Source organism: Tribolium madens, unplaced genomic scaffold, assembly GCF_015345945.1.
Source record: "Tribolium madens isolate multiple individuals breed KSU strain unplaced genomic scaffold, Tmad_KSU_1.1 Scaffold_19;HRSCAF=116;Tcas5.2_LG9, whole genome shotgun sequence".
Classification (NCBI taxonomy): Eukaryota; Metazoa; Arthropoda; class Insecta; order Coleoptera; family Tenebrionidae; genus Tribolium; species Tribolium madens.
In genome coordinates, this window is record NW_025400983.1 from 16,874,723 (window position 1) to 16,888,668 (window position 13,946).

The following is a 13,946-nucleotide window of genomic DNA, read 5'->3' on the forward strand; positions in this document are numbered from 1 at the left end:
AATTTATTCGAATGTTTGGTAACTTCCTACGACCCACATTATCAAATTTGGCAGGTAATAAAACAGATATTGTCATTGGATTGAAATATATTTCTACAAAATGACACCCTTGTAGTACACAATAAAAGGAAAGCGTTACATAGTTTATGGACTTCCGAAAACATGTTTATCTTGTGTGATGGTACTTGAACTTTTATGGCTATTTAATTGCAAAAATGCTTTTATACACAATCACTATAGTAATATGCTGATTCCTAACCTTTTGGATATCGGAAAATTTATCATTTCACCCGTGGTTGGGAAGTGATCAAATGTCAAAGCCGTGGTTTCTAGCAGCGGAGGACCGAGGCAAAAATAGAATAAATAGCAAGTGTTGTAGACCCTCTTATGAAATACAGGGTGTGTCAGAACTCGCGCCCCAAAGAAAAATTTCAAGGAAGATAAGATACCAGGAACATGGAAAAAATGTTTAAAAAATTATATCTGTCAAAAAATTTTGCCATGTATTTTTTTACATTTGATATTTTTATGTCTACTGATGATCTTGTATATGTTTTTTTTTTTAATTATTTAGTAAAGAACAAAAATTTTACCAATAAACATTAAACAGAGTTACAATTTAGGATACAGCTTCCTTGTTTCCTCTTCAAGTAGCCTGTAGCAAAAAAAACTAGGAATTTTTTTTTAATAGAAATGAATAGTCAAAATGCAAAATTTAAACTCTCATCACTTTAAAATTTTTATAGGTAGAATTTTTTTTATATTCCTGGTATCTTACCTTTTTTCTGGGGCGCGAGTTCTGGCGCAGCCTGTATAAGTTGTCCGGAAAAACGTTAGAAGATTTCAAGGGAGAGGTGTGTCTGTGTGTGTGAATCTATAAGTAAATATGAAAAAAATCTTCCTAAGAGGGCTAGAGCTCTCTAAAACTGAAGAAAAAAAAGTTTTTTTAAATTGTTTTAGTAATCTATTGAAATAAAATTATAAAAAAATTTAAAAATTCGCATACGGAGTATCTTTTTAGCGCTGAATCTACTAGTGTTATCAAAAATTGTGAATTTTAATAAAGAGGACAGGAGCACTGTGCTTAATTTATTTAAGGCGAAAAATTTTGCTTCAGAAAACATTTTTCGTAAATTTTTCTTACAGATATTTGCTGCTTAATTTTCTTTGTAAAATGTTTTTTGTTCTATTTTTACGCCTTTTTTCCAGAAAGAAATAAGATTTCCATAAACTATGCACCGATTATAATTTCGAAAAACAACCCACACAGTCAGTTTTTTCATGCAAGATCGAGTTATCGCTCCTTTTAGTAAGCATTATCGTAGGCTCATAGAAACTTGTTTTTACATATCGTTCTATAGAAGGATCCCTCAAAATCTTTTAAAGTTATTTTCGGACATCTTGCATATCTGATTAGAAGTAATTAGTTTATTGGTTGTTGAGCTGCATTATCATTCATTTTTTAGTTATTTCATTTTGTATGATGTTTCAAGGACTACCGACTGGGAAACACTGATTTAAAGGAACGTGATTATGAATAAAATAGTATACAAATCTTGGATTGATTGTTTATTTGAGTTCAGGAGGTTATGACAATTTTCTATTTCGCAAATAATCTACTATTACTGATCATATAATTGTTGAGTTACTAAGTAAGCGGATGGAAAGCGGGCCATTACTTACCTTACAAGTTGTTGACGATAAAATTTTTGAGAAAAGGATTTTGTTCAAAAAAATCTTAAGATTTCATATCAACATTAGTCTATTTCATTAAAATAAACTTAATAAATAGATTACATTTTACATTTTGACAAACAGTTTTGATTCAGACTTATGATTTCAACTTTTTAACTTCTAATTTTCAAACAAAAACCAAATTGACTTTCAAATATTATTTCTGATGTCAATCGCGTTCATTTTGTCAGCTTATGCAAAGCCTGAACTTGTACCGTCCACCCAAATATGCTCCCCAAGGTTCATCGTTATTACGTGGCGGTGGCGGGATTTTAATTTTAATTAGCATCGTTCCTTTGTATATCAGCTACATTTGAGGCAATTTCCTCGGCTCCTTGCGAAATAGAAGAGACTCACGCTTGGCCGCTTCTCGGTCCGAAACAAAGAACACCGTATTGGACACAATACAGCTCCTCGCGCTTCCGTTGCATTGTGGTGGTGCGTTAAAGGGTGGATAATATGCAGGATAAAGGGTGTGCTCTCTGTCTTAAGAACGTCAAGTTTCATCTTAAGAAAGTTACAACCCCTATCCTCCCGCACGTCAAAAACGCCTGAGAATTAAATGCAAATTTCGTCCTTGAAGAAGAAAATCGAACTCTCTTATAATTAAAATAAAAAACAAGAGATAATGAACAAGTCGTGGTAAAGAACGAAAAGAAGGAGATGCTAGAAAGAAAATCGGTGATTGCAATTGTTAGTTTTTATATTATATTGGAGACTGATCAATATCGTTACAGTGTCTTGGATGTTACAATGGCCACGTAGCTAATAATAAGAGCATCCCATCCCCTTTATGCTGCTCCTTCTTGCTGTCAGGGATAATCATAATAGCATTAGACGAATGAGTCCGTCGTGGTTAATCGGTACTGACTTACTAATTACCGTTCTAGACACAATGGAAGAACACCAGAAATACATCAAATAACTAAAGAGGAGCTACGAAATTTCCACCTCTGGTATTGAGTTTCATAACCTTTATTAGCGACACACAAAATATTCCTTTACCAATCACAATCAACTTATAGAAGTGAAATTATTTTTATTAAAATTTTATGTAAAATCTGGAAAATAAATATCCTCTGTGGTTTTGTGAAAGGTTCCTTTTTTCTAAATCATATTTTTTCAAGAGAAATATTAAAATATGTTCAGAAACTGATTAAAATATGTTTACCACAATAATGAGGAATACTAATTTATATGTGAAAAAGGTGCCAAGAAGATAATGTGAGAAAGCAGAATATTTCAGTCAATTTTGTCAAGGTGGGAAGGGTTTAGCGTCTGGTACCTTGATGGTTCTATTATCGATGTTGTAAGTAAATTAAAATGCAAAAATGTTATTCTAGGACCAATGTTATATGTATGTGTCTAAAATAGCAGAGCTTTTTAATGTTTGATATGGAAATAGCCATTGAGTTTTGTCGATTTATATTTTTAGGGATGATATAAGCTTACTTTAACTATGCATAAACAGCATCGAAGGTAATTTCAAAGTCAAATCAAGCCACTAAAGAGGTCTAAATATTCTAGCCCAAAGCTAAACCCAACCAACAACAATAAACTGTGTGATAATTGCGCTTGGTGCAGGGCACGTTAAGACGGCCAGTAAGCTGTCTGCGGGTGGATGGGAGTCAGTCCATCCCCAGTCATTAGGGTGCAGCACATTAACTCAAGGCGTGCGTAGGCCGGATCAAGTCCGTCGTTGATCCTCAGACATACTCCACTACATACTAATGTTCGACATAGCAATTATTTCTCTAACTAGGTATCGGCAGCGCAGTCGACCATTAGCCTAATTCGCCTTTTACAAGTACGACATTGCTCGATAAATTCCTACGCCCTTCAAAGGGATTCCCTTCAACGCTAACAAATGAGAGAACACCTAGTCAAGGAAAAAAAAACGATTTTAAGATCTAAACATGAATTGAATTTATTTTACGCATGTGCGAATGGTTGAAATACTCTTATAGTGGGAAAGAGCATGTGAACTGTGTATTCTAAGTTATTGTTAATTTTTCTTTATGTATAATACTTTTGTTTTGAAAAAAAATGCAGATCTGAGAGTTATTTTAAGGATTTTTTTTAAATTTGTTGCAATTCTAGAAATTTATTAAACAATTTGTTTTCTTTAACTGTCTTGTTTTTTTCTTAACTGTCTTTTGCAGCATGATGTTTTAAAAAACCCTTAATGACTTTTTGTATATTATTATTTGAAAATGTTTTTATCAAAACTTATTTGCATTTGTTTTCTAAAATTATTAGTTTGCAAACTCAAAACACGTTACAAATTGGATATTTAGGAGATTAGTCTTCTAAAATGTTGCTTGGCTTGGTCTCTAAAGATTAATTTTGCATGGTGTTTTTTGGGTGTTGTTTTTAAACAATTGTCAATGTCGAAATTCCCTCAAAGACCATACTGAATCACCGTAAAATCTTTTTTTTTTGGAAACTCATTTTTGTAAATGACTCTTCTTGAGATAAAACACAAATTTACAATAATTTATTTGAACTATTATTATAATTCAATTAACTCGTACGAGAGCTAGGCTAAGACTGATTCGTTATCTTATTAATTTCCTTAAAAACGGCAGCGGATTTCCGCCATCCGCAACGTCACCGACATAATTCTAATACCAACTAATTTCACTTTCACCGTTTTCTGCCCCAGTAACGTTCTACTTTTTATTTTAAATTTAAAAGTAATTGAGGCTTTAGTAGCGGCAGCGCCTTCATAACAAAACGACTGACATACAGTTGACATTTTACTTTGCCAACGTAATAACATAAAATAACTAGTTTTTTTAAAAATACATGGACTTTAGTTAAATAAATTAGATCAATTTGATGGTTAAGAGAACTTATGCTAAAATCACATATGCAAATAGTTTAAGGGAACTTATCGCATTAAAGATTCGGCTCCTTCCTCGCTTCGTTCTTAATCACAAGTCGCCCCCTAAAACTCAGTTTTACGTATTTGATACATAAATAGCTATTTTGCAAGTCTGGAGATTTTTAAACCCGTCTTTTTAAATACTATCTCAATTTCCTCAACTGGCTTTTGCAGGCTCATAATTTGACCCGAAGTCACCCGAACTTATACGAAGTGAACGAAATCACTTGAAGTGTCTCTAGGAGATATTTTTAAACAGTCTGCTAGACATTATTTTAATTAACATTTTTCTAAAATACATACAAGTTGGAATTCTCTAATAAGATTTAAGTTATATTGCAAGCCTGAATGTCACTAGGCAGATATTAGCTAGTAATTTTCAAACCGTTATATTTTTTTCTAGTTTTCTGTTAGTTTGACATCTTTTGATTTGAAAGTTTTTCAAATTAAATATTATTTTCTTTATTTAATATCTTGCCACCACAATTATTAAAGCGATTTGACACACAATTGTGACATCTTTGGTACAAAATCAGTCTTTCAGTAACTTATCCACAGCTCAATTTGATTTCCAGTCGATTTACATAGCTAAATTTAAAAAAAAATTACCTTAAGTGAGAAAGTCCACTTTGAATGAACTTTATTTTACGTTTGCTATGGCGTCTTTTTTTCGTGCATTGTAACACTTGCAACTGCGTAGTTTGTGTTACTACTAGTACTGTGCGATCAAAAAAAAAATTAGAGTAGGCGTCGATTAAATTCTACAGTTGGCAACACATTGGCTGAGTCTAGACTGGAAATTTTCCACACAAACTGAAAGTGAAAATGACCATTCGCCGTTTTCGTCTTGTACAGCATTTTTGTAATAACTTTCAACAATAAAAAATTTCTGCTTTAAAGTAAACATTATTTCACTCAAAATGAATAAAACGCAAACTTGTCAAAGTTTCCTCTGACATTTCAGGATTGCCATCTGAAGGACTTTAATCACCGCCTACTCTAATTAATTTTTTTTGATCGCCTGGTATTACAACACCTGTTTTTTAAGATTCCTATTCTAAAACTAAGAACTATACTGGGTGAGTCATATACAGGTGCGCCAGAACTCGCGCCCCAGTGAAAATTTTTAAGTAAGGTAAGGTACCAGGAACATGAAAAAAATATTTAAAAAATTCTATCTGTCAAAAAATTTTGACACTTAATTTTTGACATTTGACATTTTTTATCAATTTAATGATACTGATGATCTTGTATATGTTTTTTTATTACAATTATTTAGTAAAAAGACAAAAATTTTGCCAATGAAAGTCACAAATAAGACTAAACAGAGTTACAATTTAGGATACAGCTTCCTTGTTTCCTTTTTTTAATAGCCTATTGCAAAAAAATTTGAAAATTATTTTTCCAACAGAAATAAATAGAGTCAAAGTGCAAACTTTAAAGCTTCATAACTTCGAAATTTTTATAGATAAAAATTTTTTAACATTTTTTCCATGTTCCTGGTATCTTACCTTATATGGCATTTTGTGGCGCGAGTTCTGGCGCAACCTGTATAATAAAGACCCTAACCGATTTTCACACGCAACCCCAAATACATTCTCAGATACCACTTTGCGTTAATTAATGATCTATTTGAAAATTTTTAAAGATATACCAGTGATAGCTTTGACAATTTTTATAACTTAGAATTCTACGGTGACGGTACAGATTTAGCCACAACATTTTCTGGTATTCTCCATTTGTTAAGATCATGGCAGTTTTTTCGTCATTTGAATTCAAGGGAAAAAAAGTGAAATTTTTGACACTGTCAAATTTAACTAACAATTAAAGTCTGTTTTTTTTTAAATGGAAATGCCAAACAGTCTTAACGTTGGCATCACTAGTAAATTCATCCATGGTAATTTTAATAAAGGAAGTTGGCAGTTTCGGTTTTTTGAATTAATTTGAAATCAATGTCATTAAACGTCAACACAAAAAATCGTCTAAGAAAATTTAGAGACGAAACACCAAAAAAGAAACAAATTCGGTACACTAACAGTTTTTAGAAATTTGGAAACGAATAGTTCGCAAGCAGGAAGTTAGAAAAAGGGCCCGTTAAAATGTAGACGCAATTTGTAATGCAGGTTTGCTAAACATTCTTAATTTTTAGCAAAAAATTGACAAGAATACCAAATAAACATGAATGAGAAAGAACCTCGGAAAGAACGCAATTAAATTAGTGTCTTGTGCATCGTTTTTGAGGAACGAGTTGAAAAAGTAACAAAACAAAAGCTGAAGAAGAATTTATAAAATGCATCAACTTTGAGCTCAATTCAATAAATTACACAAATTTTTTTACCAATCTTCATAATACCCACTTGTATCTTTTGCTAAATAACTTTTTTGCGTATAAACATCCTTTTTTTTTCAAAGTTTTTGTAGCAAGAATCTCATTTTTGTTCACAACATTGTACTTACTTGCGGTGTGTTTCTATCAAAATTATAAGCACTGAATCCTGTCTTTAGACCCTAGATAATGATGTCTGTCCTCAGGTATTCATTTATAGCGCTTTCAAAAAGCAAACAGGCACACAAGATTCATAAAAGTCAAAATTTTGACAACATCTCAATTTGAACACATAACCATAATTTTTTAAGAAAATTTCTAGGGACAAAAACAAAGAGCAAACAAAATTTGTGGCTATGGAGACAAGCTGCTACCAATTGTTTCACCAAAATTTTGACTTGGTAATTTCCATTTAAAAAAAAAACAAACTTTACTTTAATTTGAATTTAATAAACTAAATTTTTCAAACATACAAAAAACAAAGTTGACTGTCAGAATGTATTTTGGGTTGTGTCTAAAAATCGGTTAGGGTCTTTATTATAAGTGACTTAGTCTTTATTTATTATACGCCTAAAATTGTTACATTTTACTTTTGTTTTTATCACACAGAATTGACACAGCTTTTCTTTTAAACTTTTGATTGAAGTGAGCAGTAAAGTTTGAAAATTTGTGTAGATTTGTACGAAATTTGAATATATAACGTATAAGCACAATGATCTTTATACCTGCAACAGATTGTTAAATTGCGAAGTTAGTGAACGAGGTGCAAAATAATTAGCACCGTCAGGACGATTCACGGGCATCCATGTAACGAGGAGAAGGTAGACGCTCGCATTGAAAACGAATATATTTTAACAACTAGCTGCTCTTCGTTAGGCCTCCTCCCTATACAACACAATGGCACTCGACGGTGTCGGCAACCTAATTATGAAAATTTGACAAGAACACGTTGCGGGCTAACGATAATTGATGACGGCAAGCGGAGTTCTTTTCACGCCCGCCGCTGTTGCCGCTGCTATGTGGAGATCAATTTAATAAATCCCAGTAATAATTAAGGCATAAACTTCATCCTCAAACTATTAACAAAGCCGAAATTAGTCGGAGATGTATAAAACAGCCATTCGCTACGAGTAACACTCATAACACATTACGTGTAACGCGTAAAGCTGAATCTATTATACTATTTGCAATAATGCGACCATATTGTGTGATTCGTTCCGTGGATTCCCTTCCGTGTGCCAGACCGACGACAGGGCTTTGTTTCTCTACGATTATTATTGAAACTTGCAATCACTGCGACAGATTACAACTACTCTAATGAATCGCACTCTCTTTTTTTTCCGAAACTAAAACTAAAATTATATACTTCTCCTTTACGACAATAAATAAAACCTGTCAGAACTTTCAAAAATTTAAAATACTAATCGGCACTGAGTACCACAAAAAAATTTTCTTTAGAAAATTTGACACAACATGTCGCACATGGGCGACAACAGTGTCATAAGTCACAAAACTGAACTTTAGGATTTTTAATACATCCAGTGTGAAATTACTTATAGTTTATACTAGAACACTGACATAAGAATATTTTTCAAATTGGTCCCCAAATGGGGAGTATAGTTTAACAAATATCTAAGAATTTTATTATGCATAAAATTTTTGAAAGGCATTATATCGGAATTAAGATTTTTGTAGTTATGGCACTGTTGTCGCCGATGTTTTTGATGCTACTATACAGGTTGTTCTGTTTTTATTGTTTTAAATGTAAACAGGTGATAGAATATTCATTTTTAAAACAAAAGTTTCCTATAAACGTGTTTCAAAAATGTTAAGTAAGCGAGTTACACCCCCTGAAAGAGAGCGTTTTTTAATGGGGTTTTTTCAGTATTGCAGAATAGATAAAATCACAAAAGTTGGTACAGTTGATAACCTTTAAACACCTAAACGAATTTAAAGATCAGTTGTTGAAATGTTTAATCACGTGCATCTTAAACGGCAAAACAAATTTAATTTTTTAATCTTTATCCTCTTTATGGTCTGTAGACTAATTTTACTCAAAAACGGTAAGATGTATCGAAAAACACAAGAAACCTCTTTTTTGTGAAAAACTATGGTATTTAGAGTTTTGTAGTTGAAAGTGGCAAGAACCAACAGCCAAAAATTAGTGTACTTTTTATCCTAACCCCAAAAAGATGCACCCCTTTCAGGGCATGTAGCTCCCTTATTTAATATTTTTTTATCCATGTTTATAGGAAACTTTTATGTTAAAATTGAATGTTCTATCAGCTGCTTAAATTTGTGACAATAAAAAGAAAACACCCTGTATATTTTTGTTTTTTTAATTATTAATTGAGTGTGTTTATTAACAATAATTTACACTAGGCTGCTATCATTTCACAAAGAATTTACTTACAGTGATGAATACTTAACGTAAATTAGTATTGAAGCTGCATATTTACAAAACAATATCTAGAGTCTCATTTGAGTAAAAGCTTTTTCAAATATTTGAGTAAACTTCTCATAGTTAACTAATTCCTGCTTATCTAGGTAGGTCACCAAATACTCGTATAAATGAGTTGTTTTTCGCAATTATTTGTTTTTTGGCAAGAGACTATTTAAAGTTTGATTTATACTTGAATCTGAACAAAATTTTATTTTGTATTATTTTAAACACTTGAAACATCACCCAAAGGCGCATAGGAGTCATAGAGTATAATATAAATATAAATAATATAAATATAAATAATATAAACATTGCGTTTCTAAACCAATAAATGGAAACTTGATTTGCTCGTGGATAGTGAATACTACAGGCTGTCTCAACGTTCTGAAAAAGCTCTATAACTTGTTTATTTTAAGAGATATTGTCTTTTTTTTAGATTATAGCTGCGTTTTTGGTGCACATTTTAAAAATATTGCGGTTTATATACAAGGTGTCCCAATATCAAAAAAACACTAACGTTATGTTTTTTTTAATGGAATCTACTCAGTTTGATTTTATTTTTGGATTCTACGCTAAATTATAAACAACTTTTATACAGGTTGTTTTCATTTATCTGTTATCAATTTTGCTTTGTGGCGCTTTTTTACCAGAATTTTTGAAATGCAGGGGTCAGTCTAAAAATTCGTACCTTCTAAATGCTTGCACACAAGTTAAAGTAAATAACGCCGTTTGATTCCTGAATGTTTGCCGCATCTTTTAAGTGTTTACTCAACAACCTGCTCAGTGGCATATGCCTACTGCGATTTTTTAAACATGACAATTTAAAAATGTCAAAAACTATTTTTTTTCAAATGGCACCCTCTATTTATATTATTGTACCAATCAAAAGATCTTTTGACAAGCTTGTTATTAAAAAAAAAGCAATTTATTAAAAAAAAAGTACTGACTAGAAAACAATTCTGTTTAAGAGGTCATTTTTAGATCATAATCTTTAATTAAAAAAATTACCATAGTGGGTTGCCATTTAAAATTTTTTTTTTTCCAGAACTCGAAAACTAAAAGAAATTTCGAAAAATGTTATTCTTGATAAATGGTCACATCTTAATTGGACTTTACGTTACACTAATTATTTTTTTTGTAAAGTGGTTAGTTTACGAGAAAACCGCTTCGTTCCGTACTTTTTATTCACCTGGTATTTCATACCCTTAGAGATGCATTTTTTAATAATCGTTCCCTAATGGCCTAACAACTAAAATGTCTAAAACTAAAATTACGATTTTTTATTAAAGAACCGTTTTGGATATTGAGTACGGTGGATGCGCCGGTATAGTACACGCTTACGAACCTATAAAAAATAAAAGTCAATGTTTTGAAGCCATATTTTTTATAATTTTTATTATATAGGTTGTCCCCGGATTGAGGTTACAAAAGAAAAAAAAAGTATCTTTACGCAAAAACGTCAATAGAATAACATTTTTTGCTTAATCTGAAACGAACAATTCTGTAATTAAAAAACGTCATTATTCTGAGTCAGTAGAAAGAAAAGTTTATTTTTTTCTTGATTTTGGACTCGTAATTTTTTTCTACATGCTTTCTAAGTCGCAGTTTAATTTTTTTCGTTAAAAATGTTTTTTTTAATCTTAAAGCTGTTTCTTTAGGTTGCCATTTATCAAAATTATGTTTTTCACAAACATTTTTATTATTTAACTTGCGTAAACTTATTTGCAAAGTGACATCGTTGTCAAAATATAAAACCGCCGATGTGGATTTTAAAACGCATAGAAAAATATTACAAGTCCAATATCAAGAGAAAAATGAACTCTTCTTTTCAATAAATCAGAATAAAGCAATAATTAAAATTTTAGATTTTTGTTTGTTTCAGGTGAAGCAAAAAATGTTTTTCTTTTGTGAACCCAATCCGGGGACAAACGGTAGATTGAGGATTATACAAATCAACTTAATAATGAAAGACAAAATGCAAGGATGCCAACATACATTCCAGATTTGATAAACTCTTGGATTACACATACAGTTCCAAGACATTACTTATAATCAGCAAAGTCTGCTTCGTTTACTTCCTCAACTGCATTAAATGCTGCGTGAAAGGTACGAAGCAAAGGTGTTTACTCGCGTGGATTTCCTTAACTTTCCTATCAAACTTTGCAATACTTCGATTCTCATCAGTTTCAGCCAAAACGATGAAGTTCAGGAATTAGAGTGTAGTGCTCTTTACAAGTTGATTTTTGCTGGTATATTTAATGAAAACGATACGAAACCTATAACATACTGTCACTCGTCTTTACACTAAGAAACTTCTCTCGTTGATTCTTACTTGTGCTAGTTATTTGTCAAAATATTTGCCATTAATCAAGATAATCTTGCCGCGTTCACTCAGACTTTGTGCAAGAAAACAAATAAAGTTAGGAACTCCTAGGTAACTACTTACAATGATTAAAACATCACATGCTATCTATAATTAAATATGACTCTATTTGTTGCACAACAAGGTTGCATTAAAAGACTATTATTAAAAGATATATATTTAAATGCATAGTTTTAATAAATGTATTGCATACACTATTTTTTGTAGAGCTGAAAATCTATCAAATATGCTTAACAAAAATTGTTCATAATTTTAAATTGATAATCAGTTTTTTTGTGCACGTGCTAAATTTAATACGTCTTTGAGTAGGGTAATGTAATATGGCAGTTGTTTACCGTGTTCCTTTTGGGAATGTACTCTACGTCTTCGTGCGTGCTCCCAGTGAAAAAGGCATCTGTTTGACGTGGGGCGGTTTCGCCTTGGGGCTGGAGCAACATGTAAACATTGCGATATATCTGGTAGTGTTTGCAGAGCGAGCTGGGCGATGACAAATTGCAAGTCAAGGTGCTCGGTGATAAACGGTCAGCGTTTAGCGCCGACCAGTGGCCAGCTAATGATACCCCTGTCCGCCCCTTAATGCCCTTATTGCGCCTTTGATCTAGTGCCGACACCTCGGTGCCCTCGTAGCTCCATAAAATAGATTACAATCGGATCATTTCACGCCAATACAATTTGAATTCCTAATCGCTTTACTGACCAGTTATTAGATAACTAACTACTGCATTTGTTATTTGGGATTTATTTAGATTACTTATTCTTTTTGGCTTTTGAAAGTTCCACCTTTTGCATAAGAACATTTTAATTGCATACATTAAGAGACATCATAGCGGAGTTGGAGGATTATTATTTAAATTAGTGTGTTTGGTTGCACTGTTTATGAGAAAGGAGTTAAAAAAATAAAAATTTTGAAACTAAACCTGAAACCTTAGAAATTTATTACCAATTTTTATAATACATGTTTGTATCTTTTGCAAAATATTTTTTTCTGAATAAATACCCTTTTTCATTAACGCTTTTATACCAACATACAACTTACAGTGTATTTCTACATTTTACTAAAATATAAACTTGATGATTATTAAAAGAAAATAGAATGTATGTTAATTTTTTTTAAATAGTAAAACACTGCATTTATACGAGTAAATGATTATTATACATAGTTATTATTTGCTTTTTAATGTAAGGGAAAAAAGGATGATGTGAAAGTACATAGTTCAATTCACTTAAAATTATTTAAATGTAAATTATTATCAGATGTTTTAATTAAGAACTACATTATACCAATGCATGGTAGTAACACTGTTAAGGTGTCAAAGTGAAAAATAATGTGCTGAAATTAAATTTAACAAAAATTGTGTTTTTCCAACATATCTAAAGGTTTAAAAATGTATTAATAATGTGACTCGATGTATTGTTCTGACAGGGTGTCACGAAAAAAATAAATGCAATTTTAAAACAATAATAATAAATGGCCAACGTCCAAAATTTTATCACATCTTCTTAATTAAATAATTTTTTTACTCTAAAACCAAGCTCGTTATAGAAATTTTACAAAAAACTAATCTTGTTTAAAAATAATGTATTTTTGGATTAAAAAAAGGATTATACCACTCGGATTACGTATAACCAAAATATGGTCTAAAATATCTTAAGTGGTTAACAGGTAATTACTTTACCGTCACATTAAAACAATAGTAATATCACCATGTGGTTTTGATGTCAAATTGTCTGTACTAAATTGCATAAAAATTGATTACTCTATTAAAAAGTTATTAAAGAAAAACAAAAAGAATTTTTAAATTTTGGCACCCTCTAACTTTTAAACGGTGCAATTTGGTATACAGCGCGTCCGTTTTTTGAAATTTGTATAAATACTTATAAATTCGTCGATTTTGAAGTTATATTTATAAAAATTGGGATCTGGGCTTTTGGTTAAAAATGAAGAAACAAGTTTTCCAGTATTCTTGGAAATTACACCTCCAAGAGGGTAAAACAGGGTTAAAAATGTGTTTAAAAGTCCGAATTTTTTAATGTTATATTCATGAAATTTGGTATTTGGGTTTTCGGTTATAAATAAAGAAACAATATTTTAGGATTTTTGAAAATTATACCTTCAAAGTGTTTAAACGAGGGATGAAAGTTTGTATAAAAATTCGCCAATTTTGAAATTTTA

The 13,946-nt window shown here is 31.3% G+C and overlaps 1 protein-coding gene across 4 annotated transcripts in view; it reads left to right on the forward strand.

Moving 5' to 3' along the window:
• Positions 1–13,946, forward strand: part of LOC123015504 (myelin transcription factor 1) — a 241,221-nt gene that overhangs the window by 71,297 nt on the left and 155,978 nt on the right. The gene's annotated exons all lie outside the window — the stretch shown is intronic.